Genomic DNA, 26,207 nt, shown 5'->3' with positions numbered 1-26,207 from the left:
CCAAAACACCCTCCAACAGCAACTTCTTCCAACAATCCAACAACAGTTTGGTGAAGAACAATGCATTTTCCAGCACGATGGAGCACCATGCCATAAGGCAAAAGTGATAACTAAGTGGCTCGGGGACCAAAACGTTGACATTTTGGGTCCATGGCCTGGAAACTCCCCAGATCTTAATCCCATTGAGAACTTGTGGTCGATCCTCAAGAGTCGGGTGGACAAACATAAACCCACTAATTCTGACAAACTCCAAGAAGTGATTATGACAGAATGGGTTGCTATCAGTCAGGAATTGGCCCAGAAGTTGATTGAGAGCATGCCCAGTCGAATTGCAGAGGTCCTGAAAAAGAAGGGCCAACACTGCAAATACTGACTCTTTGCATAAGGCTACTTTCACACTTGCGGCAGTGTGATCCGGCGGGCAGTTCCGTCGTCGGAACTGGCCGCCGGATCCGCCGATCTGCTGCTGACTGAAAGCATTTGTGAGACGGATCCGGATGCGGATCAGTCTCACAAATGCATTGCAAGGACGGATCCGTCTCTCCGCTTGTCATGCGGACCGACGGATCCGTCTCGTACATTTTTCTCATTTTTACCGATCTGCGCATGCGCATGCCGGAACAACGGATCCGGCATTCCGGTATTCTGAATGCCGGATCCGGTGCTAATACATTCCTATGGGAAAAAATGCCGGATCCGGCGTTCAGGCATGTCTTCAGTTTTTTTCGCCGGAGAGAAAACCGTAGCATGCTACGGTTTTCTCTTTTGCCTGATCAGTCAAAACGACTGAACTGAAGACATCCTGATGCAAACTGAACGGATTACTCTCCATTCAGAATGCATGGGGATAAAACTGATCAGTTCTTTTCCGGTATAGAGCCCCTGTGACGGAACTCTATGCCGGAAAAGAAAAACGCTAGTGTGAAAGTACCCTAAATGTCATGTAATTGTCGATAAAAGCCTTTGAAACGTATGAAGTGCGTGTAATTATATTTCACTACATCACAGAAACAACTGAAACAAAGATCTAAAAGCAGTTTAGCAGCAAACTTTGTGAAAACTAATATTTGTGTCATTCTCAAAACTTTTGGCCACGACTGTAAACGCCGACATCCATGTGGACCACATCCCCCGCTCGCTCTAGGACCTTCCTCTTCTTGATCACTTTTAATATACACCTGCACTATGGTATTTGAATACTAAGTTTGTCACAGATGCATTTGGTTACCATCATGTGGATGATTTAGGAATATATGAATTTATGATTGCTATTCGTTTGGTAATAATGCCCAAATCACTGCACTGTATTTATTGGAGTCACGATTTTGTTATGTACATTATGAATGTTGACATGTGATTTATTTTATTTTATATTTTGATGCTATTTCCTGGCTGCGGAGAGCCTTTATTGTGGTGTAGAACACTGTGCCTTGCAGTAACACGCATAGGGAGTCTTCTGTGGTAGTGAAACAATACTGTGAGTCAGCCAAAACTGACCAAATAACCAAAGCCAAAAAACCCAAGAGTGGATCTAAAACAGAGATGACACGCGAATGGAATATTTGCATGTCTTCCGTGTTTTCTACCCACTCCTGCTTTTGGCTACCAAATCATAAGCCAATTCTATTGGGACCAGACAGGTCTTAAAGCAGTTAGACAGACAGGATCCATTGTGCATCGCATTCTTCCTTACTTCTGACAGATCAGAAGAAGTGTCAAATAAATGATGATGTCATCCAAGCCGAAAGCCAAAATAGTGGCCCAGTCATGAAGTGAGGAGGGTAGGAACAGCATGAGAAGCCCAAATAGTGGCCCTATAACATAGTGGTGAGGTGAAAGCCGCATGAGGAGACCACAGAGTGGCCCAATGACAGGGTCTGGAGGTGGCAGCAGCATGAGTAGGCCACAGAGTGGCACAACAACCGAGTCTGGAGGTGGCAGCAGCATGAGTAGGCCACAGAGTTGCCCAATGACAGGGTCTTGAGGTGGCAGCAGCACGAGTAGGCCACAGAGTTGCCCAATGACAGGGTCTTGAGGTGGCAGCAGCACGAGTAGGCCACAGAGTGGCACAACAACCGAGTCTGGAGGTAGCAGCAGCATGAGTAGGCCACAGAGTGGCACAATGACAGAGTGTCGATCGACCAAGATACTTCTGGGGGAACCGGCCTGGCATGAACAGGTGGATCTACAAAAAGGATAAAGCTAGCTGGACACAAGAAAGGAAAAAAGGATACAAGTGTAATCGGAGCAGCAGTCGCGGAGTAGTGACGTCAGCCGAGAGTCTATCCGGTCCCCCAGGTAACGAGGTCACGTGGGGCGCCACGTACGGCCGAGCACATTGCGTGGGACGCTGCGAGTGTGCGACCGCTTGGTAACAGCGCTGCAGGGACACAGTGAAGAGGGGTAAGACCGGACGCATGAGAGCGCTACAAGCCGCATGAAGAGACTGAGTAATGACATTTACAGCTCCATTGTGAATAGGCACTGTTATCTATATCCACCATTGAATGTCCTCAATTGAAGGTACTGGACAGTCCAACTCTGTTGCAACATTACCGCTTTATCAGCTTCTGGCTAGAGGGCCATTGTTTCATTAGTAGGATGTAAGAGGCAGCCCTGATCATCCAGCAACATTTCCAACACATATATATATAGCAGACTGTCATGTTTCCCTCCAGCCACCAGAGGCCACTGTGGCTGAGTAGGACAGTGAGAGGAGTTGTTTCCAGAGGACAAGGAGTTAAGTGTTTTTTCCCGGGCTGAGCAGAGAGCCTGGGCTGAAGGTGTCTGAGTACACAGGAAGAAGGACGCTGTGCACTGAGAGGGAGATCCACAGGGAAGATTAGAGTGATTTCTCCCTGCCTGCTGTGACACAGTATATGGGACATTAGAGTGTGTTTGCTCTCTGACTGAGCTGATGTGTCCTGGTGTAGAAGAGAGACTGCTGTAGTGTGAGGCACTTACCAGAGGAACTGTGAGTGAATTCCAGGCCCTGCCTGATTACACGACCAGAGCTGCTGATTATCTCTAACCAGAGTTACAGAGACTATAAAGAGAGGCCAGAGCTGAGCCACGCTGAAGCAAGCAAGCAAGCAAGCAAGCAAGCAAGCAAGCAAGCAGATCGGGACCCAGACTGTACCTGCCTGCATGTGCCGGACACCGAACTGTGAGTGCACTGATGCTAACCTGAGCTAGGACATAGTGGAATAGGATTTAGTTTAGTGCACCGTAGAGGTGCACCCCGGGTAGCGGGGACAGATAGGACTACCTAGAAGAGAGTAGCCTGCTATTGTCTGTACTTGTGTTTGTGATACATTTGTGTTCTTTATGCAAATTTCCATTATCTTTATTGTGAATTCTCAAGCTGTTCATATTGTAAATCTGCTTCTCCGGCAGTTAGAGTTCTCTTTTAATAAAGCCGGTTTCTACTTCAGCCTCCTTGTCTGCTGCACTGTACTTGAGTCCTGCTCTACGGTCTCTTCCCCTGCTGACCGTTACAAGTGGCGCTGCGAGCAGGGTACAGTCACAGAGATGGAGGCGGCTGAAGGCAATGTGCATGATGTTAATGTGAGTACCTCAGGCAATGGTGGAACCCTTGCAAGGGCCCTTCCTATTGGCACGTTGTTCAACTTGCTACCCAAATTTGATGGCCAGAACATGACACTGTCAGACTGGGTGACAAGGTTACAGAGTGCTGTTAGGATTTACAATGTCAGCCCAGAACTACAAGTAGAAATTGCTTTGGCCGCTCTCGAGGGTGAGGCCCGAAGAAATGTTCTCCTACAACCAGAAGCCACGCGCAATACATTGCAAGAGATGGTGAGATTCCTGGAAGAAATATATGGGGAAACAGCCAGTGCAGGGCACCTCCGGGCGAAGTTTTTTTACCGGATTCAACGGGAAGACGAAGGTGTCTCTCAGTACGCTACAGCCCTACAGGAAGTGTTGGCCGAGGTACAAAAAAAAGAGGCAGATGGGGTTACTGGCATGGGACCCATAGACCGGATACTGCGGGAACAATTTATTCTGGGGCTCTACAGCAATCCCCTGAAACAGGCTCTGCGGGAACGAGTCAGAGTAGACCCTACCCTAACCTTTCGACAAATTTTGGCAGAGGCCGTGACGCGAAACAAAGAAGACGGCTATGCTTCTGGAGTAATACGGACCCAGACCGTTACACCCCCTGGGGTTACGAGAAATGAGGAAGCCCTGGTCAGAGTGGTACAAGACTTGCAGAGCTCCCTGAGTGCCATGCACGAAAAGTTGACACACCTGGAGAAACGGATAGAGTCGCGCCATACTACTGAGGCTGCCTATCCAGCCCGACAACAAACCTATCAGGCGACTCCGTGGGTTCCTACACCCGAATGCCCTTATGCTAGTTTACCATACCATCAAGCCCCTCATTACCCTTCAGTGGGGGGATCCAGCCAAGCTCTGAGGGCACCTCCCACTCGCAGGCAAAAAGTGGGCCGTCAAGGGGCACAGTGTTGGCGGTGTGGAGATCTAGGACATTTCGCCAGAGAGTGTCGGAATAATCCAGCTGGACGCCAAGAGCCGCCGTTAAACTACCGACCCCTGCAGTAGTGGGGCGTACTGCAGGGGAGGTGGAGAGCCAAGTTACCCAGCAAAGCTCCGAACACCTGGTCGCAGGGTGCCCCACTATACGAGCTGAGTTCGAAGGTGTTCCTGTCGACTGCTTAGTGGATACTGGGTCTCAGGTGACAACTATGCCCGAGTCATTCTTCTACCGTTACTTTCAAGCGCTGGCCAAGCCAGAACGAGAGACACTGGTCCGGGTTACAGCGGCTAACCAACAACAGATTCCTGTCACAGGGGTCGTGTGGATGAATGTACGTCTATGTGGACAGGAAGTGGGGCGGAAAGGTATCTTGTTGGTCCCCGAAACGTTCAAAGAAGATGTGCCGGTGATAATGGGCATGAATATCCTGCGAGAATTGGATCAGATCATGTTCACCAAACGGGGGCCGGGTTACTGGAAACAAGCCACCCCGCACAAACCTACCCAGAAAGCATTTCAACGGCTAATCCGTTTTTGTGGAACACAGAAAAGTGTACCAGCACACCAGGCGGTGGGAACGATCCGAGCGCCAGGAAAGGCTACCTTCACCCTTCCCCCCGGTCGGGAGACCGTGCTGACGTTACCCGTGGGAACTTTCCGTAATCTTGAAGGCATGGAGGTGTTCGTTGAACCAACAGGCCTAGGAGAGCTGGGTCAGGACGTCCTGGTGGCCCGGACACTGGGAGTGGTCCAGAATGGACGAGTACCCATAAGAGCTGTGAATGTGGGATATCTAGAAGTTCCCTTGACGCCAGGGGTGGAACTGGCTCGTGTGTACCTACATCAGGGAGAAATCCTGAGTCAGAGAGAAGTGACTCTAGCTCCGGTAGGGGATGCTGGTTGGACCCTGGCAGTTACTGCCAGTGCAGAAGAGGCGCCGACCCCAGAATGGAATGGGGGAACCATCTTGGGTCAAATGGAGATAGATGTTAAGGCTCTCAGTTTAGACCAACAGCGAGCAGTTGAAACCATGCTGTGGGAGAATCAGGCTGCGTTTGCCCGCCACGCCGATGACTTTGGCTGCACGAATGCTATCACACATGATATACCGACGGGGGACACTCCACCAATTCGGGAGAGATATCGACAGATTCCGCCCAAGTTGTACCAGGAAGTGAAGACGCTATTGAAACAGATGATAGATTCCGGAGTGGTGCGGGGAAGCCAGAGCCCTTGGGCAGCCCCAGTGGTGCTTGTCAAGAAGAAGGACGGCACTATTCGATTTTGTGTGGATTACCGGCGGTTGAATGCTTGCACTGCGCGAGACTCATATCCTCTGCCACGCATCGAGGAGTCTCTGACGGCTCTAGGACGAGCCAAATACTTCTCCACCCTGGATCTAGCAAGTGGGTACTGGCAAGTACCAGTGGCTGAGCAGGACAAGGCAAAGACAGCATTCATACTCCCCATGGGGTTATTTGAATTCAACAGGATGCCATTCGGACTGACTAATGCCCCTGGAACCTTCCAGCGGCTGATGGAGAGATGCCTGGGAGACCTGAATTTTGAAGCCACTCTGATATACCTAGACGATATCATCGTATACTCTGCTACTTTTCAAGAACACTTGAATCGGCTAGGGCAGGTACTCGAGCGACTGCGATCCCATGGCCTGAAGGTAAAGCCAAAGAAGTGTCATCTCTTCAAGAGGGAGATCGAGTACCTGGGCCATAGGGTGTCCCAAGACGGAGTGCTACCGTCCCAAGACAAAGTGGCTGCAATACGACAATGGCTAGTGCCGAGAACACTGCGTGAGTTGAAGGCCTTCCTGGGACTGACTGGGTATTACCGGCGGTTCATCAAAGACTACGCAAAAATAGCGGGCCCTCTGAATGAGTTTTTGAGAGGAATGGCTGGGCAACCCAAGGGCCAAAGTATCCCCTGGGGACAGAAACAGGAAGAGGCCTTCCAGGCCCTGAAAGAAGCCCTGACATCGGCCCCCATCTTGGCTTATGCCGATTTTGATAAACCATTCATCTTAGCTACTGATGGCAGCCTCTACGGACTGGGGGCAGTCCTGTCGCAGGTACAAGATGGACATGAGAGAGTGATCGCTTATGCCAGTAGATCCTTGCGAGATACGGAGCGAAACCCCCATAACTACAGTTCCTTCCGGCTGGAACTCCTTGCCCTGGTGTGGGCTATGACGGAGAAATTTGCAGGATATCTGACAGGAGCTAAGATCTTCGTACGGACGGATAACAATCCTCTGGCCCATCTGGGTACTGCCAAGTTGGGAGCCCTGGAGCAACGCTGGGCGGCTCGCCTCGCAAAGTATGACTTCTCAATTCGCTACCGCTCCGCTACAGAGAACACTAATGCTGATGGTCTCTCGAGGGTTACTTTTGAAACTCCAGTAGGGGATATGGATGAACAAAAGGAAGAAGATGAAACTCCTGACTTCCGCAAGTTCGCTCCCCCAACAGTCGCGGCCCAGAAAAGTGGGGAGGCCCGTAAGCTACCCAAAGCATTGGGGAGAACTAATGAAGAATGGGGCAGATTGCAAGATGAAGACATTGGACTGCAGCAAATGAAAAGCTGGGTAACCCAGTGCAGGAAACCCAACAAAGAAGAAAGGACTGATCTGGATGCCGAGATGAAGTCCGTTCTACATCAATGGGACAGACTGGAAGTGCATGGAGCTGTTTTGTTCCGCAAGTGGCAACAGCCTGCCGACCTAGAGGCGAGGTGGCAGGTAGTGATACCCAGAAGAATGGCACGGGAGATAGCCAAAGAGGCTCATGAGTTTGGAGCTCACTTCGGGCCAGTCAAGACATACCAGTGGCTGCAGCGTTATGTGTATTGTCCGCGACTGGAGGCCACAGTTGAAGAAGTTTGCCGACAGTGTTGAGTGTGTGAACTCACGAAGAGTACAGAACAGAGAGCACCCCTACAGTCCATCCAGACCACAGAACCGCTGGAAGTGTTGATGATAGACTATCTTCTTGTGGGACAATCGTCAAGAGGTCCACAGTATTGCCTGGTCATGATCGACCACTTCTCCAAGTTTGCAGTAGTCACCCCAACTCGGGACCAGACGGCCGAGTCCGCTGCACGAGCCATTTGTCAAGACTTCATTCGGGTCTATGGGTGTCCAAAGCGGATCCATTCAGATCAAGATGCAATTGTAACAAAACTGCAGCACTCTCCAGCCTTGGTCCTTTAAATCCTTTATTCACCAGTACAAAAAAAATGCGACGTTTCGATCTATGTGATCTTTCTCAAGCAATGCTTGAGAAAGATCACATAGATCGAAACGTCGCATTTTTTTTGTACTGGTGAATAAAGGATTTAAAGGACCAAGGCTGGAGAGTGCTGCAGTTTTGTTACAATTGCATCTGGATTTGGGAAGTAGAAGACTGGCTTCTGACACAGCGGGCACCACCACAGTAAGGAATAATACTTATTTTTCGTAGTGCTGCTACATTTTTTCTTTTTTCCATTCAGATCAAGGGGCGTGCTTTCAAGGAAAAGTGATGGAAGAGCTACATCGACTGTACGGCATTGAAAAATCCAGGACAACTCCTTATCATCCCCAAGGAAACGGAGCCTGTGAGCGCTTTAACCGCACATTGCTGCAAATGCTGAGGACACTAGAGGAAGACAAGAGGGCACACTGGCCTGACTACCTGCCAGAATTAGTCTGGGCTTACAATAATCGTGTCCACACCACCACCGGTTACACCCCATACATGTTACTGTTCGGTAGGGCTGGTCGAGAGATCATGGAATTAAACCTAGAACAGCCAGAAGACCTAATAGAGCGATCAACCACCTCATGGGTGAAAGAACACCGTCGGCGTCTCCAGACCATTCGCCGGTTGGCAGGTCAGCGGTTACAGGAGAGAGCTCATACAGACCGTCCTCCAGTTCAGGAGGTTCCATTGCAGCCTGGGGATCGGGTACTGGTACGAGAGAAACGTCCCAGAGGCAAGTTGAGTGAGCGTTGGGAAGTACAGCCGTATAAAGTGATCAAGAGAGTGTACCCTAATGGTCCGGTCTACGAAGTGCAGGTTGAGAATGAGGAATTTGCTTCACGGACTCTACATAGGAATATGTTACGGCCATGCCGGTCCAAAGATCCCGCACCTGTTCAGAGGACACCTCCTCCTGCCCCATACTCAGAACTTGTTATCTCTGATGGAGATTATGGTGAAGACTGGTGGACTGCTCCCAACACTGAAGAAGCCTCCCAGGTTACAGGTGATGAAGGCACTGTCACAGAACCATTGCCAGCCCGTAATGGAGAGGGGCCCTCGGACACACCCGAACCTCCTATTGTGGTGGGTGAATCCAGACTGGCAGTTCCTAGTGGAGAGAGTCAGGTCGTAACAGATAGCCAGGACCTCCGGAGATCCAGTAGGCTTACTGCAGGGGTTCCACCAAACAGGTACGCTGCTGATGAGTTCATTTGGTCCACCTGTATGTATTGTGGACAATGTTGTACTGCTGTATAAAAAATTACATTAACCATTATTTCTATGGACTATATAGCAAGGCCGAGGACGGCCACCTTTAAGTGGGGAGGCATGTAAGAGGCAGCCCTGATCATCCAGCAACATTTCCAACACATATATATATAGCAGACTGTCATGTTTCCCTCCAGCCACCAGAGGCCACTGTGGCTGAGTAGGACAGTGAGAGGAGTTGTTTCCAGAGGACAAGGAGTTAAGTGTTTTTTCCCGGGCTGAGCAGAGAGCCTGGGCTGAAGGTGTCTGAGTACACAGGAAGAAGGACGCTGTGCACTGAGAGGGAGATCCACAGGGAAGATTAGAGTGATTTCTCCCTGCCTGCTGTGACACAGTATATGGGACATTAGAGTGTGTTTGCTCTCTGACTGAGCTGATGTGTCCTGGTGTAGAAGAGAGACTGCTGTAGTGTGAGGCACTTACCAGAGGAACTGTGAGTGAATTCCAGGCCCTGCCTGATTACACGTCCAGAGCTGCTGATTATCTCTAACCAGAGTTACAGAGACTATAAAGAGAGGCCAGAGCTGAGCCACGCTGAAGCAAGCAAGCAAGCAAGCAAGCAAGCAAGCAAGCAACCAGATCGGGACCCAGACTGTACCTGCCTGCATGTGTCGGACACCGAACTGTGAGTGCACTGATGCTAACCTGAGCTAGGACATAGTGGAATAGGATTTAGTTTAGTGCACCGTAGAGGTGCACCCCGGGTAGCGGGGACAGATAGGACTACCTAGAAGAGAGTAGCCTGCTATTGTCTGTACTTGTGTTTGTGATACATTTGTGTTCTTTATGCAAATTTCCATTATCTTTATTGTGAATTCTCAAGCTGTTCATATTGTAAATCTGCTTCTCCGGCAGTTAGAGTTCTCTTTTAATAAAGCCGGTTTCTACTTCAGCCTCCTTGTCTGCTGCACTGTACTTGAGTCCTGCTCTACGGTCTCTTCCCCTGCTGACCGTTACAAGGATTCCACCCAATAGGAATAAGACTCATATTGGGACATTGCTGGTATACCACCTTACGATTGATTGGATTGGGACATTGCCGCCATTGAATCCTAGTGATTATAGTGTATCAGAATCCCATTTTGATTGATGTACGGTATATAGCAGGTTGTCATTCTTGTTATTTCTTTGCAGGAGTGTATTGTTCACGCTTATCACATGGCGTATGTGCGTTTTTATGTATTTTTAGGGGATGATTTTAAAGTATTAAAGTAGTACATTGATATTCACCATTGTGTTTCCCTCTTGAGTGTGCCCCCTTATTATTGCTCTTACCTCATGAACAGGCCTCTAGTAGCTACAGACAATGAGAAGACAAAGCGTAAAGATAGCTTTGAGCCCGGAAGAGTTGGGTATTTCATCGAGATACGTCACTAAAGATTTTACTGCATATAACTGCAGCGCTGACCACTGAATTAATTTTGCTTTTCGATCAACAAACTTCAATGAAGATTTTACCACATATTACTGCAGCACTGAACGCTGAATATAATTTGTTTTACCACCGAAACAAGTCACAAAAGATTTTACTGCATATAACGGAGCACGGAGATGTAGAGGGTCTTCGGATTCCCCCCGCACTATACGGATGTCTCAGAAATGAACCGCTGCTCCCGACAGCAGCTCCTGGGAAGGTCATGGAGTGTCCCGGTTATCCGGCATCTATTCGCTCCACTGAAGGATTTTGAAAGTATGTAGAAGCCACATGGGGCCCCCACGCTGCAGATTTATCATGGAGACATCATGGAGATTTGACTGCATATAACTACAGCGCTGAATGCTGAATACATTTAGTTTTTTGACCAAAATACATCACAAAAGATTTTACCACATATTACTACAGCGCTGAACGCTGAATATATTTTATTTTCAGACCGAAATACGTCACTAAAGGTTTTACCACATGCAACAGGACCACGTTTTCAGCGTCTGGGGTATCCCTCACTCCTTAGGAGGTTTCTACAAAATATGTCACTCTTATAGAGCAAGTAAACGTGACGCCAGCTACAGTTAAGCAGCGGAAGCACAAGGTTCCCTTTGTAGATGGTAATGTTGGTACCCAGGGGTAGGAATGCCAGAGTGGTGTAGGGTGGCCTTCAATCTTTGTAGATGTCATATACATGTGTCATGGTGTTCCTACCTGGATATACGTGGATCCCGGACGTGATGTGGTCCGAAGCAGTGCAAAAGGGTAGTTAACTTGGATAGTGTAGAAATAAAGTTGAACAAATGGAGTCCAGACTTGGTTGTAACGTTGAACAGTTGCTTTTACTTAGCATAAATGAGTAATCCAAACAGCTTCCAAATGATATCTTGGTCATCAAGAGGTATTGGCTTAACATTGTCAGGCAAATACTTCTCTGCAACAATCTCAGGTCTGCTATGCGGTAGCTCTCTCAGCTCTGCTATGCTTGGCTAGATAAATAGGAAACTCTTCCTCTTCTGCTGGAACTTGTTAGCTGTAGTCTGTCTCTTACTTAATCCTAATCCTAGGAACTTCTTGTCCTGGCTTCAGAGTACCTCAAGCTTTGGCTCAGCTTGGAAGGAGGCAATGCAAGCCCAGGAGGGGACAAGCAACCATGTAGACTTCAGAGGCAGGGCTCTGCTAGCCAGCTCACAACGTTTCCCTAAGGGCTTTTTCACATGAACATATGTGTTCCGTTCCGTGCATTGGGCACCGCAATTTGCAGTCCCCAATGCACGGAGAATGTTCGTGCAGGCTCCGCGACGGATCCAGATCCATTCAACTTGAAAGGGTCTGCATCCTTCCTTTCCGCAAAAAGATAGAACTTGCTCTATCTTTTTGCAGAATGAAAGTACGGAACGGAACCCCATGGAAGCACTCTGCAGTGCTTCCGTAGCGTTCCGCGCTTCCATTCGGCATCTCTGGATTTGCGGACCCATTGAAGTGAATGGGTCCGCATCAGTGACACGGAATTCACACGGAATGGTGTCCGTATATTGTGGATCTGCATATGCGGTCTGCAATACGGAAACGGAACACATACTGTACGCTCGTGTGAACAAGCCCTAAGGAGAGTGGCTGGACACTTACTTCTAACTAACTAAACCCGTCCCTCTAGCTCCAGAGGGCTGGAAGGAAGCAAAAGGTTGCCATCTGCTGGTGGACCAGGTTAACCAGCTTGAACACAACAGTTTCAGGAATAAATATGCACATTATCAGGCGATGACATATAACACACTAGATATTATGTATTAGCACATAGGAAATTGTAGCAAGGCGCCAAAAGAAGTGGTAATGGCATTCCGGGTCATTATACCACATATAACTGCAAAAGTAAACGCTAAATATGTTTTGTTTTTGTACAAATCACTGGTCAGACCACACAAAGAGTACTGTGTACAGTTCTGGTCTCCTGTGAACAAGACAGACATAGCAGAGCTGGAGAGGGTCCAGAGGAGGGCAACTAAATGAATAACTGGAATGAGAGGACTACAATACCCTGAAATATTATCAACATTAGGGTTATTTACTTTAGAAAAAAAGACGACTGAGGGGAGATGTAATTAATATGTATAAATATATCAGGGGTCAGTACAGAGATCACTCCCATCATCTATTTATCCCCAGGACTGTGACTGTGACGAGGGGACATCCTCTGCGTCTGGAGGAAAGAAGGTTTGTACACAAACATAGAAGAGGATTCTTTACGGTAAGAGCAGTGAGACTATGGAACTCTCTGCCTGAGGAGATGGTGATGGTGAGTACAATAAAGGAATTCAAGAGGGGCCTGGATGTATTTCTGGAGCGTAATAATATTACAGGCTATAGCTACTTAGAGAGGGGTCGTTGATCCAGGGAGTTATTCTGATTGGAGTCGGGAAGGAATTTTTCTCCCCTTAAGTAGGGAAAATTGGCTTCTACCTCACACGTTTTTTTTTTACCTTCCTCTGGATCAACTTGCAGGATGACAGGCCAAACTGGATGGACAAATGTCTTTATTCGGGCTTATATACTATGTTACTGAAATAATAACTGCAGAAGTGAAATGCGTATATATTTTTTCTTTTTGTACTGAAATAGGCCACTAAATGCGTTCAAGATATATAACCGCTGCCGACGTGAACTGAGAATGTATTTTTCTTTTTGTACTGAAATAGGCCACTAAACTAAATAACACATATAACCGCCGCACTGACTGACTGCTACCGCCGCTACTTCTGTGAACCCCTGCACCGCTACTTCCCGGGCAGGTAGGCTGCTGCGAAGCAGGTGCTCTACCCCGGTGCACGTTTGGCTCCCGACCTCCCACTGCTGCCACCCTAATGACTCCCAGCCACGCTTTCAACACATATAACCGCCGACGTGAACTGAGAATATATTATTCTTTTTGTACTAAAATAGGCCAGTAAATGCTTTCAGCAGAAATAACTGCACCAGTGAAGTGCGTATATATTTTTTATTTCTGTACTGAAATAGGTCACTAAACGCTTTTGCAACAAATAACTGCACCAGTGAAGAGTGTATGTTTTTTTATTTCTGTACACTTTCAACACATATAACTGCAGAAATGAACTGAGAATATAATTTTACTTATTTGAAAAGATATAAGCCACTAAAGGCTTTTTAACATAGCACTTGCACCCCTAGGACAAATTTTTGGAATGACAGAGCTGTATAATGGCTATTTGAATCCCCAAATAATCTTTCCCTGCACTTGTAAATAGCTTTTCTAGCACTGTCCCTAGTGCCTTCTGACGTCTCTCCCTGCACTAAGATGCTGTGAAATGATTCCTCCCTATCCTTTCCCTGCACTTAGTGAAAAAAAAAAACAAAAAAAAAAAATAAGAGGTTTTTCCAATTGCTGTCCCTAGCGCCTTCTCACATCTGTCCCTGCATTAAGAACGCTTGAAAATGTCTGACTCTAAGATGGCTGCCGTATTTATAGGGCTGTGACATCACAGGGCTGGCTGCATTATGGGTCAGCCCGCCTTCCCAGAGTTCCTTGCCCCATGTCCTTACACATGTATGACAATTTTTTAGGAAAAATTGCGATTCGTTACCACGAAGCGCAAGGAAATTCGCATTCGTTGCAAATCGAATTTATCCTGAAATTCGGATGGAATTCCACTTTGATTCGATTCACTCATCTCAAGATGCAGCATAAGGTAATGCTGAAATACGACAACATAAATGTTTCTACTGCAAATATAAGAGTCATAAACCCAGCAAATGTCTCTGTACTTGGCACGTCTACCAGGACCATTATAGCTGAGGCTCATTACTGCACAACCTGCTTTCTATAGCTCCTTGACTTTATTTGGTGGTGGCAGTGATCTTTTCTCTCCACTAGGTGCCACTGTGGGGGTTCCCATTTAAAATGAAAGAAATGATTAGTTTCCCCAAACTTCACAGAGCGCAGCACTTTACTGATCTGTGACGTCAGAAGGTTTCCACAGTATCCTTTACAGATATTTATTGCTTTAATAAGGAGCCGACTCTAACCTTTAGTTCTACCATTCCACCACTAGCATCGCTAACAAACCATCTCACCAGCTAAACATAGACTATAGGATAATAAATGTCACAATCATCTCCAGATAAGACATTCTATTACCTAAAGATTCTCATCTACGTAGTTTTAGTTTCATTCTATTAAGATGAATATGCAGGCGTAGGTCGGAAGGGTAAACCATCCATCAAGTCGAAAGCAGTGGGAGGCTAAAAATAAAAAAAATAAAAGCTGCAAAACAATTACCGACGTGTCTTCATAAAAGAAGAAAAAATGTCCTAAAATCATAACAGCAATTAAAGAGGACCTGTATCCTCTTCGCACATATCTGTTATGTCACGTAACTACTTGTGTCGGCCCGCAGGCAGGGGTGCCCCTAGGCTTTCTGCTGCCTGAAGCGAAAACGGAACTATTGCCAATTTCTTAACCTAACCCCTTTGCCACATTGTAAGCGTGCATTGCCCATGGCCCTTCTGCTGCCCCCCCCCCTTTTGCCCCTACCTGGTGCTACCTGAGGCGATCGCCTCACATGGCCTGATTGGTGGCGTACTCCTGCCCTCAGGGAAAGGATAGGAGTGCAATTTCTCAATATTTCTTTGCAGTGCCCAACTGCGGGGTGCAGACCTACATAGTACAGCCAGTCCATCTCAGAAGTGTGGCAGGGGGCCAGAAGCAATAAACCCAAACCATGGGCAGTAAAGTCTAAAGCCATACGAGTGCTTTACCTTTACTAACTCAGTCCTAGCACAACCTCATGGTCCTCAATCATCTGCAAATTTCATTGCTTCTTTCTCTTAGGCCTTTTGAACACGAATGTTGTGTGCCCATGGCCGTATTGCGCACTCCACATCACGAATGCTGACCCATTCACTTGAATGAGTCCGCAATCACGGAGATGCGAAACTGAATCACGGACCGGAACCCCGTGGAAGCACTAAAGAGTGCTTTCGTGGTGTTTTCTGTCCGTGCCTCCGCACCGCAAAAAAATAGAACTTGTTCTATTTTTTTTGCGGTGTGGATGGATCACGGAACCATTCAGTCGCTTTGTTCATTTCAGGGGGCATCAGGGGGTATGGGGACCCCTTTTTCGTGATCCGTGGAGGTCCCAGTGGTAGGACTCTCACAAATCTAATAGTTATCCCCTATACTGTGGATAGGGGATGACTTTAAACAATCAGAATTCCACTTTAATCCTTAGGAAAGTTGCTTTTTTCTGGCAGCTTTCACTCACAGGAACATTTGTCTTAGCCGACTTGGCAGGTGCACACACCAAATAGTCTTCACTCTAGTTAGCCTGCAAGCAAGCAAGCTAATCAGGAGAAAAAGCAACCAGCCTATTACCAGGCAACTAATAATAAGAAGCTGCCAGTTAACTGTTTCCTACCTATACCTATCCTTTTTGGGTTACATAGTGTGTCGATCACATTAAAGGGCCCATTAAAAGGGCCACGCCTGGGGTATCCCTTGCCCCTTAGGAGGTTTCTACGAAACTCTTATAGAGCAAGTAAACTTGACGCCATCTGCAGTTGAGCAGCGGAAGCACAAGGCTCCCTTTGTAGATGGTAATGTTGGTAGCCAGAGGTAGGATTGCCAGAGTGGTGCAGGGATGGCCTAGAGTCTCTGTAGATGTTATGTACACGTGTCACAGTCTTCCTACCTGGATATCCGTGGATTCCAAACGTGATGTGGTCCGAAGCAGTGCAAAAGGGGTAGGTGAACTTGTATGATGGACGAGTGGAATAAATGGAGTCCAGACTTTGTAGCAACGTTGCACAGTTGCCTTTACTTAGCATAAATGGGTAATCCAAAAAGCTTCCATATGATATTGGTCATCAGCAGGTATTGGCTTAACTTTGGCAGGTAAATACTTCTCTGCAGCTATCTCAGCTCTGTTATGCGGTAGCTCTCTCAGCTCTGCTATGCTTGGCTGGGTAATTAGGAAACTCTTCCAGTTCTGCTGGAACTCAAGTTAGCTGTAGTCTGTCTCTTACTTATAATCCTAGAAACTTCTTGTCCTGGCTTTAGGGTACCTCAAGCTTTGGCTCAGCTTGGAAGGAGGCAATGCAAGCCCAGGAGGGGACAAGCAACCATATAGACTTCAGAGGCAGGGCCTCTGGGCCTAGCAGAGAGCTGCCAGCACAACCTTTCCCTAATGCCTCATGCAGACGTCCGTGTCAGTTTTGGATCAGTGGTAACACGGACAGTGTTCAATCTGTGTTTTCTCCTATGACAGACCCGGACCCACGGACCGTGCTGAAACACTGATGTGTGAATACACACATTAAAATGAATAGGGACGTGTGCTGTCCGTGGAGAACACGTACAGCACACGTCCGTGAAACACTGACGTCTGCATGAGGCTTAAGGAGGGTAGACTAGACACTGACTCTAACTAAACTCCTCCATCTAGCTACAGACGGCTGGAAGGAAGCCAGAAGGTTCCTCTCCAGGGAAGTTAATACTGCCAATGTTGTTGCCGCCATCTGTTGGTGGATCAGGTCATTACACTTGAGCGTAACAGTTTCAAGAATAAATATGCACATTATAGGAAATACATTAGGCGAGATAGATTAGCACATGGAAATGGTAGCAAGGTGTCAAAAGAAGTAGTAATGGCACTCCGGGTCATTACATCTGTCGCAGATGTGAAACTAGCCTTAGATTCTGCAGAGCGAGACTTTGAAGAGACAGTGGGAAGGAGCACTACAATCCTCATCTGGGCCTACATCCATACATTGCTATCTGGGAAGATTTGCACTGAATTAATTGTTTGATACTGTTTTTTGATACCATTGGATGTACTACAACTCCCATTCTGCACTTAAACAGGACCCGTCACCTCTCCTGACATGACAGTTTTAGTAACTACTTGGATCCCCCATGTAATATCAATTCTGGAGCATCTATTCCTATGACTCTCTGTTGTACCATTCCTTTATTATTCCTGCTAGAAGTTTATAAATACATTGCCAATAGTCTGCAGTAAAGGTACTGCTGGGTGTTACCTGTAGTGAGTGCATCTGACTCTGTCCAACCAGTGCTGCTGGTAGAGAGCAGGGACTCTCCCAACTGGTAACACCCACCTGTACCTTTACTGCAAACTGTACAATTAACAGAGGAATGGCACAACATAGAGTTATATGAAAGGATGCTCCAGTCAGAATTGTTATTACATGGGGAATGCAAGTAGTTACTAAAACAGACGTGTCAGGAGAGATGACAGATCCTCTTTAAATACGAGACATTTATTTTCCTTCAACTGGCCTGGTTACTGACTCCAGCACCATTCTCTAGCCTTTCACCTACATCTCCTACCATGCACCCGCACAACACCCATAACACCACAAGCACCCTAATTACCATCAGGCAGGAGCGCTAAGATCAGGGTGTGCCCCAAGGGAAAAAAGGGCGTGCCCTCCTAACACTGCATAGCCTTATGGAGCATTGGTGTGAGGACTGCCACTGTAAATAATCATTGCAGCCAGAGCCACTACCACTCCCATCCTCCGCTCTGCTCCTACAGGGCTTGCGGCATCTACTGTACACCCAAAATTTCTGCCACCGACACCCCCCTAGAATCCTAGCAGAAGATGACCTCTTCTATGACAAGTAGACCATGAGAGCTAACTTCCAAAGCCCCCACAGAGGATTGCACGATGCACAGGGCACACAGTGCTGATGCGACCACACACATCTACAGGGTCACGACAGCAGTGCCCGCAGTAGCCCCGTGCCAAGAATAATATCCTGTGACAGTCACACACTGTGCTCATTGCCGGTTTACCTGCTGAAGATTAGTCTCATTAGTTATCTGCAGGAAAAGCTCACATCTTTGTGATGGGCAGAGGGAAAAGAAGGGGAGACAGAAGGGGTTACACTGTGTCTGCACTACTGCTGCTACACTGCAGGAAGAAGACTCCAGACCAGCGAGCTTGGACCTAATCCATAAATATCTGGGAGAACGAGAAACAGCAAGGGACATACCTTACGGGTGTTAATACGAAAAAGACAGTTTTTTTCTAATTTTTATAAAACACTGCAGTGATGTGCATCCAATACAGACATGGATCCTGTTGCTGTCTTCTTCTGCATTAAATTGTAGCAGTAAACTGCTGTAAAGGGATCGTCCACTTTTATACATATAAAGTTTAAAGGGAATTTCCAGGCATGTCCTCAAAATTGATATATATGCCAGTACCTATAGGGGATGATTACCTGCTATTTAGTTTCCTCAGATCTTGCTGCACGCCTTAGTTTCAGCTCAGTTTTATTAGTGCAGAGCGGTGACTACAGTTTAGCTACAGTGACTGCAGGGAGTGTGAGGTAGTCTGAGGCCCGCCTCCTGTCTCATCATTGGTTTAGCCTCCTGCTCTGTCCCTCCCCTTGGAGCTCCGCCTCCTGTGTATAAACACAAGTCTATCGCAGGCTCAGCAGGAAGTCAGTGCCTGGAGAGCCGATATGCAGTATAGAATGGGCAGAAAACAATAGGAATTGGTTTTAGCTCAGATTCAGTGCGGTTTACGGCACCAAATCCATGCTGAAACCCCCAAAAATCTGTTTGTCCTAGTGTAACTCACAGTTAAAGGGGTTATCCCACAAAAAATATTTATCACCTATCTACAGGATAGGCCATGAATGTGAGATAATGAGGGATGCTGAGACCCCAAGCGATCCTGAGAATGAGGGGGTCCAGAGTCCCCTCTCTGAATGAAGCAGTAGTGAGCAGGGCAGTCATGCCGTCTTCATCAGCCCTATAGAAGTGAATGGAGGGGTGGGCCGATATGGACACTACTGCTTAGTTTGGAGAGGGGACTCTGGGACCCTCATGATTGGAGGTACCAGCGGTTGTTCTCCCTGCGAGCCAATATTTAATCACTTATCCTGTGGATAGAAGATAAATACTTTTCGTGGAATACCCCCTTTAAGAAGTGGATACAATCTTAAAATATCTGTGTGCTAAATCCTTCATCAGTACAAAACACCTCCTCAAATCTGCCACAATGTATCAGTATGCATCATCCTGGGGTCCAGGTCCTGCAGCTCGCAGAGCATTGGCTGAACTGGGTACAGTTGTAGCAAACTCTCATCAGGACTGGGACCATTTCTGTATGTTGTCAGGCTCCGTGACGGCAAAGAAGAAGGATTTAATTTACTGAAAGCAAGCAGAGATGTCAGGAATTGAAACTGAACATATATCATGAAGTGACATTGCTTATGTCTACATATGAAATACTTTTCATTGATCTCATGTTTTTAAAATAAAAAAATGAAACAATGTTGCCAATAGTCTACTGTGCCAATGTTTAGTATCTCCATGGTAACAGACAACAAGTATTCCCTGTGTAGTCTGATCCCGCCTTTTTCTGCAGCTTAATCTGCAATCAGTATAGCAACGACTGCTTCCAAGCGACTTCGCTTGGGAAAACGGCACCATGTGTTAGCAGTGTATTTTTTCGACCGTTCATTTGCAATCCGCTTCAGAGGCGGCATGTTACTACTTTGAGGTGGATTTTAGCTGCCTTCCCTATTGAAGTCAATGGAAAAGGGCCAAAAGAGCTAGCTGCTAAAAACACACTGCTCACAGAAGAAGCTCAGCCTACAGATCTGCCACAGTTTTTTAGGTGCCGTATTTTTGCTGTGTGAACATAGCCTAACTGACCATAGGTTGTGTCTGGTATTACCGTTTATCCCTGTTCACGGGAATGAGGCTGAGCCGCAATACCAGATATGGCCTATGGACAAAAGTGGCGCCGTTTCTAGACACAAAGACCATTTTTTTTGTTGGAAATCCTGGACAAGTTCTTTAGAAAATACAATAACGGGTCCTTCAAGCTAGTGACCAACTCCCATAAAACGGCAGAAAATTACTGCTGCTTTTCGAATGCCCGTGCATGGGGCCTATGGGCGCTATAGAAATATCTGGGGGTGTCCCGGAGTCTGGCTATCTAAATATATTTAGGTACAATTAGCTTACAGCAACATGCCAGCAGTTCCATCTCCCAAATGCTGTCCAGGAATAGTGTCCAAGAAGATGCATCTGGTACTCGACGTAGCATTACCCGGTCTGCAGCAGGAGCGGCGCCAAGTCATTTGGAAGCAGAGCGACTAACTCAATTCTTGATTAAAGTTGGGCCAAATTTATAAGAGCAAACTCTTTCAGGTCTAATTGCATCGGTGTAAATCCAATTCAAACAAAGCGATCAATCAACTGCAATGCCCTAAGTGAGGGGCTCCACTGCCTCCACACCCTGGAGATAGTCCAAGCCGCTCAGCTGACCAAAAATGTGCTGCTTCAGATGCTGACAATGTATAATAGGGTTGTGTCTGACCGCTGGGACCCTTACTGATCCCAAGAACAGGGGGGAGGAAGGGGTCATACCCCGATCTTATGGATTGGATCCAATTATTCTCTATGGGAGTGTCGAGAACTTGGCTAACTTCTGGAGGTCACATAGAGAATGAATGGCAAGGGGCATGACCAACCTGCCGTTCCACCAGATTGGGGTCCCAAAAGATCTGTTAGTAATCCCCTATCCTGCGGATAAGGTATAACTTGCAAACTTGGCACAACCCCCTTAAAGGATGCAGAGCCTGAGGGGGAGCGCAAGAGACATGCTCTCTGGTGTCTAGCAAATAGTAGACGTGGGGGCGTAGCTATAGGGAAAGCAAGCGGCTGCTACAGGGCCCAAACTCAGAAGGGGCCCGCCCTGGAGGAGGGTAAAAGATTTTATTATCAGGGCCCCCTGAATGGTATTATACAATGACAGTATATACGTGTAGGAAACGGACGGATCGGTTGCTTGGAGGGGGAGGCGTTCAAACATTTGCTGTGGGGCCCAGTCAGTTCTAGTTACGCCAATGAATAGAGGGGTTGCGTCGTACCTCCCTCAGTCAGTTTAGCATCCCTAAAAAGGCCATAGAACACAGTGTTGTTTAAACTAGGAAGCCTGTAAAATATCTGTGCTCACCCAGTAAGAAATGCTGGTGGATTTCAGCCCTGAAGCTAGCAGAATTGTGAATGCAGCTCTGGATTGTAATACAGACTGTAACCCAGGATCAGAACAACACCCATTTTTGACCCAAGCATTGATTTTTATCCCTTTTTTCATTGTGCACTTTAATAATCATAACTTATTTTTTTTTTATCTTTCAATTGATGTAGCTCGTGCTTTTTTTTGGGGGGGGGGGGGGGGGGGAGATGAATTATATTTTTCAAAGGCACCTTTTCAGGGTGCATCTAATTTACTGATTAGCTTGGAATAGAAAGGAACTGTACAAAAAAGATGGTTTGCATCTTTCTCTCAAAGGAACAAATGTACTTAGTGAACAACTCCAAGAATTTGCGAAAGAGTATTTAAACTAGGAAGGGGGGGGGGGGGGGGCAAAAGAGTGAAAATAAAAGAGTCCAATTGCCCCCCGAAACAATGCCAGAACAGGTCAGAAGCACAGAGGTTAAGAAATGATAAGCTCAGAGTCCTGTCTACAAATGCTCGCAGTTTAGGTAAAAAAATCAATGAACTTGGGTCAATAATGGCATCTGAGAATGTAGATTTAGTGGCTGTTACGGAGACATGGTTTAATGAAAGAAATGACTGGGACATAACCATACCAGGGTACTCTTTATACAGAAGAGACAGAGAAGGCAAGAAAGGAGGAGGAGTGGCCCTGTATGTGAAAGATAGCATTAAATCTAACCTAATACAAGTTGGTGAGGCCAACATAGAGTCAGTTTGGGTTACGTTGCAGTTTGCTAATCATGCAGTAACTCGTGTAGGTGTGATATATAGACCACCTGATCAAGTTAAAGAACTAGATGATCTACTAGTTGAAGAAATAGCTAAAATGACAATGAAAGGAGAAGTTATCATTATGGGAGATTTCAATCTTCCAGATATAAACTGGAAAACCAAAATAGCAAGTTCTACCAGGAGTACAGATATTCTAAATTCCCTACTGGGGTTATCCCTACAACAAATGGCTGAGGAGCCAACCCGGAGGGAGGCCATTTTGGATTTGATATTCACAAATGGGGATTCGGTATATGATGTCATTGTAGGCGAAACCTTGGGATCTAGTGATCACCAGTCAGTGTGGTTTAATATAAGAACTGTGAAAGAGTCCCACCACACAAAAACAAAAGTTTTAGATTTTAGAAAAACAGACTTTTCAAAAATGAAATTAGTCATAAATGAGTCCTTATCAGACTGGAACGGATTACATGGAGTCCAGGAGAAATGGGACTACTTAAAAGGTGCATTATTGAAGGCAACAGAAAATTGCATTAGACTTGTCAGTAAAAGCAAAAAAAGGAAGAGACCACTGTGGTACTCAGCAGAAGTGGCCCAAATCATTAAAAATAAAAAGCTAGCATTTTGTAATTATAAAAAAACCCAGAGCAATGAAGATAAGGAAATCTACAAGATTAGGCAGAAAGAGGCCAAGCAAGTTATAAGAACTTCTAAAGCGCAGGCAGAAGAAAAACTAGCTCAGTCTATGAAAAAAGGGGATAAGACATTCTTCAGATATATAAATGAAAAAAGGAAATTAAAACAAGGAATAACTAAATTAAAAACAAAGGACGGAAGGTATGTAGAAGAGAATAAAGGGCTAGCCGACTGCCTTAATGAATACTTCTGTTCAGTTTTTACAAAAGAAAAAGAAGGAGAAGGACCTCCACTAGAAAGGATGACTAATAAATCGTTTGATGCATGTGTCTTTACAGAGGAAGATGTTCTAAGTTTGCTGTCTAAAGTGAAGACAAATAAGTCACAGGGGCCTGATGAGATACACCCAAAATTATTAAAAGAGCTTAGTGGTGAGCTGGCAAAACCGTTAACAGATTTATTTAACCAATCATTAGTAACAGGAGTCGTCCCGGAAGATTGGAAATTGGCAAATGTCGTGCCCATTCACAAGAAAGGTAGTAGGGAGGAATCGAGCAACTATAGACCAGTGAGTCTGACATCAATAGTAGGCAAATTAATGGAAACCCTACTAAAGGATAGGATTGTCGAACATCTAAAATCCCATGGATTGCAAGATGAAAAACAACATGGGTTTACTTCAGGGAGATCATGTCAAACAAATCTTATAGATTTTTTTGACTGGGTGACTAAAATAATAGATGGTGGAGGTGCAGTAGACATCGCATATCTAGATTTTAGTAAGGCTTTTGACACTGTCCCACATAGAAGACTTATCAATAAACTGCAGTCATTGAGCATGGACTCCCATATTGCTGAGTGGATTAGGCAGTGGCTGAGTGACAGACAACAGAGGGTTGTAGTCAATGGAGAACATTCAAAACAAGGTCATGTTACCAGTGGGATTCCACAGGGATCTGTACTGGGACCAATTTTGTTTAATATCTTCATAAGTGATATTGCAAAATGCCTCGATGGTAAGGTTTGTCTTTTTGCTGATGACACAAAGATATGTAACAGGGTTGATGTTCTTGGAGGGAAACGCCAAATGGAAAAGGATTTAGGAAAACTAGAAGAATGGTCAGAACTCTGGCAACTGAAATTTAATGTGGATAAGTGCAAGATAATGCACCTGGGGCGTAAAAACCCAAGGGCAGAATATAGAATATTTGACACAGTCCTGACCTCAGTATCTGAGGAAAGGGATTTAGGAGTAATTATTTCAGAAGACTTAAAGGTGGGAAGACAATGTAATAAAGCAGCACGAAATGCTAGCAGAATGCTTGGGTGTATAGGGAGAGGCATTACCAGTAGAAAGAGTGAGGTGCTTATGCCGCTGTACAGAACACTGGTGAGACCTCACTTGGAGTATTGTGCGCAGTACTGGAGGCCATATCTCCAGAAGGATATAGATACTCTAGAGAGAGTTCAGAGAAGAGCTACTAAACTGGTACATGGATTGCAGGATAAAACTTACCAGGAAAGATTAAAAGACCTTAATATGTATAGCTTGGAAGAAAGAAGAGACAGAGGGGATATGATAGAAACTTTTAAATACATAAAGGAAATCAACTCGGTAAAGGAGGAGAGCATATTTAAAAGAAGAAAAACTACCACAAGAGGACATCGTTTTAAATTAGAGGGGCAAAGGTTTAAAAGTAATATAAGGAAGTATTACTTTACTGAGAGAGTAGTGGATGCATGGAATAGCCTTCCTGCAGAAGTGGTAGCTGCAAATACAGTGAAGGAGTTTAAGCATGCATGGGATAGGCATAAGGCCATCCTTTATATAAGATAGGGCCAGGGGCTGTTCATAGTATTCAGTATATTGGGCAGACTAGATGGGCCAAATGGTTCTTATCTGCCGACACATTCTATGTTTCTATGTTTCTATGTTTTATTATATTTTTTTGGGAGATTAAAAAAATAAAATAAAAATAGCAATCCAGCCATTGTTTTTATGTTTTTTTGGGTGGTTACTTCTCTCGACAACAGGACTGGAGTGGGCCAGTCGAGCATGCACCCTACTGTTCCATTCACTGCGACCTATTTACTAATACTGCCAGCAGAATACCATCCATGATGGCAGACCAAGGTCAGGGGGGAGTGGAGGCTCAGCGCTGAACCACTTCTTCCATTTTTGACATGCAAATACTGCATTTTTATTCTGCCACCACTAGGGAGAGCTCAGTGTAAAGATATTTTTACAGTTTCCATGGCAACTGTATAAATCCCTAAGCCCCGAGCTCCCCCTAGTGGTGGCTTCTGTCACACCATTTTATAATACACTGTATGAGGGAATCCGTAGACATAGATCTATATGGGGAGAGCCATCAATGTATTTATGCCAGTTGTCTGGTGTAAATGCAGAAACTGAGAAATAGTGCGCCATATTTATGAAGCACCTGTTCCACTATTTGAATTTCTTTTCCTTAGTATAAAATAACCCCATACATTTCATCAGAAATCCAGGGGTTGTGCTTTGTGTTCTACGTAGCCTGGGAGTATTCTGTGGGGCGGAGGGCATACTAAGTTTTGCTATGGAGCCCTATGATCTGTACCCCTTTGAATACTTTCTAGGATTTAGACAGTCCAATAGAGTGGCAGTGCACCTACATGAACAGCCATGCCATTCAATAACCCCTTGCTATGGAAGATATCGGACCTTGCTCTGGCGACTGGTGGGGGTACCAGCAGTCAGACCCCCACCGGTCTAGCATATATGCTCTACCCAGTGTATAGCTTATAATTATAAGAATACCTCTTTAAGGTAAAAAAAAAAAACAGGGTCACTCTGAATACAGAAAAACCAAATAAGTACAGGTTTTAGCAGCTTTGGACAGTTTTTGCGTCGCCACATTCTGAGAGCCATAACTTTTTTTATTTTTCCATCTACATACCCCTGCGGGATGGGTTGTAATTTTTATTGGAAAAACAAACAAACAATCCGCCGCCCTAGCTGGAGTCCATTTCATCAGCTCACTGTATTTTCTGTGCTCCACGTCCTTCGGTTACCGGTGGGAGCCCTTCTGCACGTGCTCCGTGTACATTAAGAGCAGATTTTTTTGCCAAATTCATCTGCAAGGAACAGATCCAATGACAAGAATCTCCCAGCTCAGCTTCATGATGTGTGCGGAGGAGACTCAGCAGTATGGGAGAAGGTCGCTCATTTCTTAGCTTTGCAAATTATTATTATTATTTTATTTTTTTACAGAGCTGCCCTTACGTTTGCGCCTGATCTTAAAATGCTCCGCAGCAG

The sequence above is a fragment of the Bufo gargarizans genome, chromosome 11, assembly GCF_014858855.1.
Source record: "Bufo gargarizans isolate SCDJY-AF-19 chromosome 11, ASM1485885v1, whole genome shotgun sequence".
NCBI lineage: Eukaryota > Metazoa > Chordata > Amphibia > Anura > Bufonidae > Bufo > Bufo gargarizans.
The sequence above is the reverse complement of the archived record's forward strand: the minus strand, read 5'-3'. Positions refer to the sequence as shown.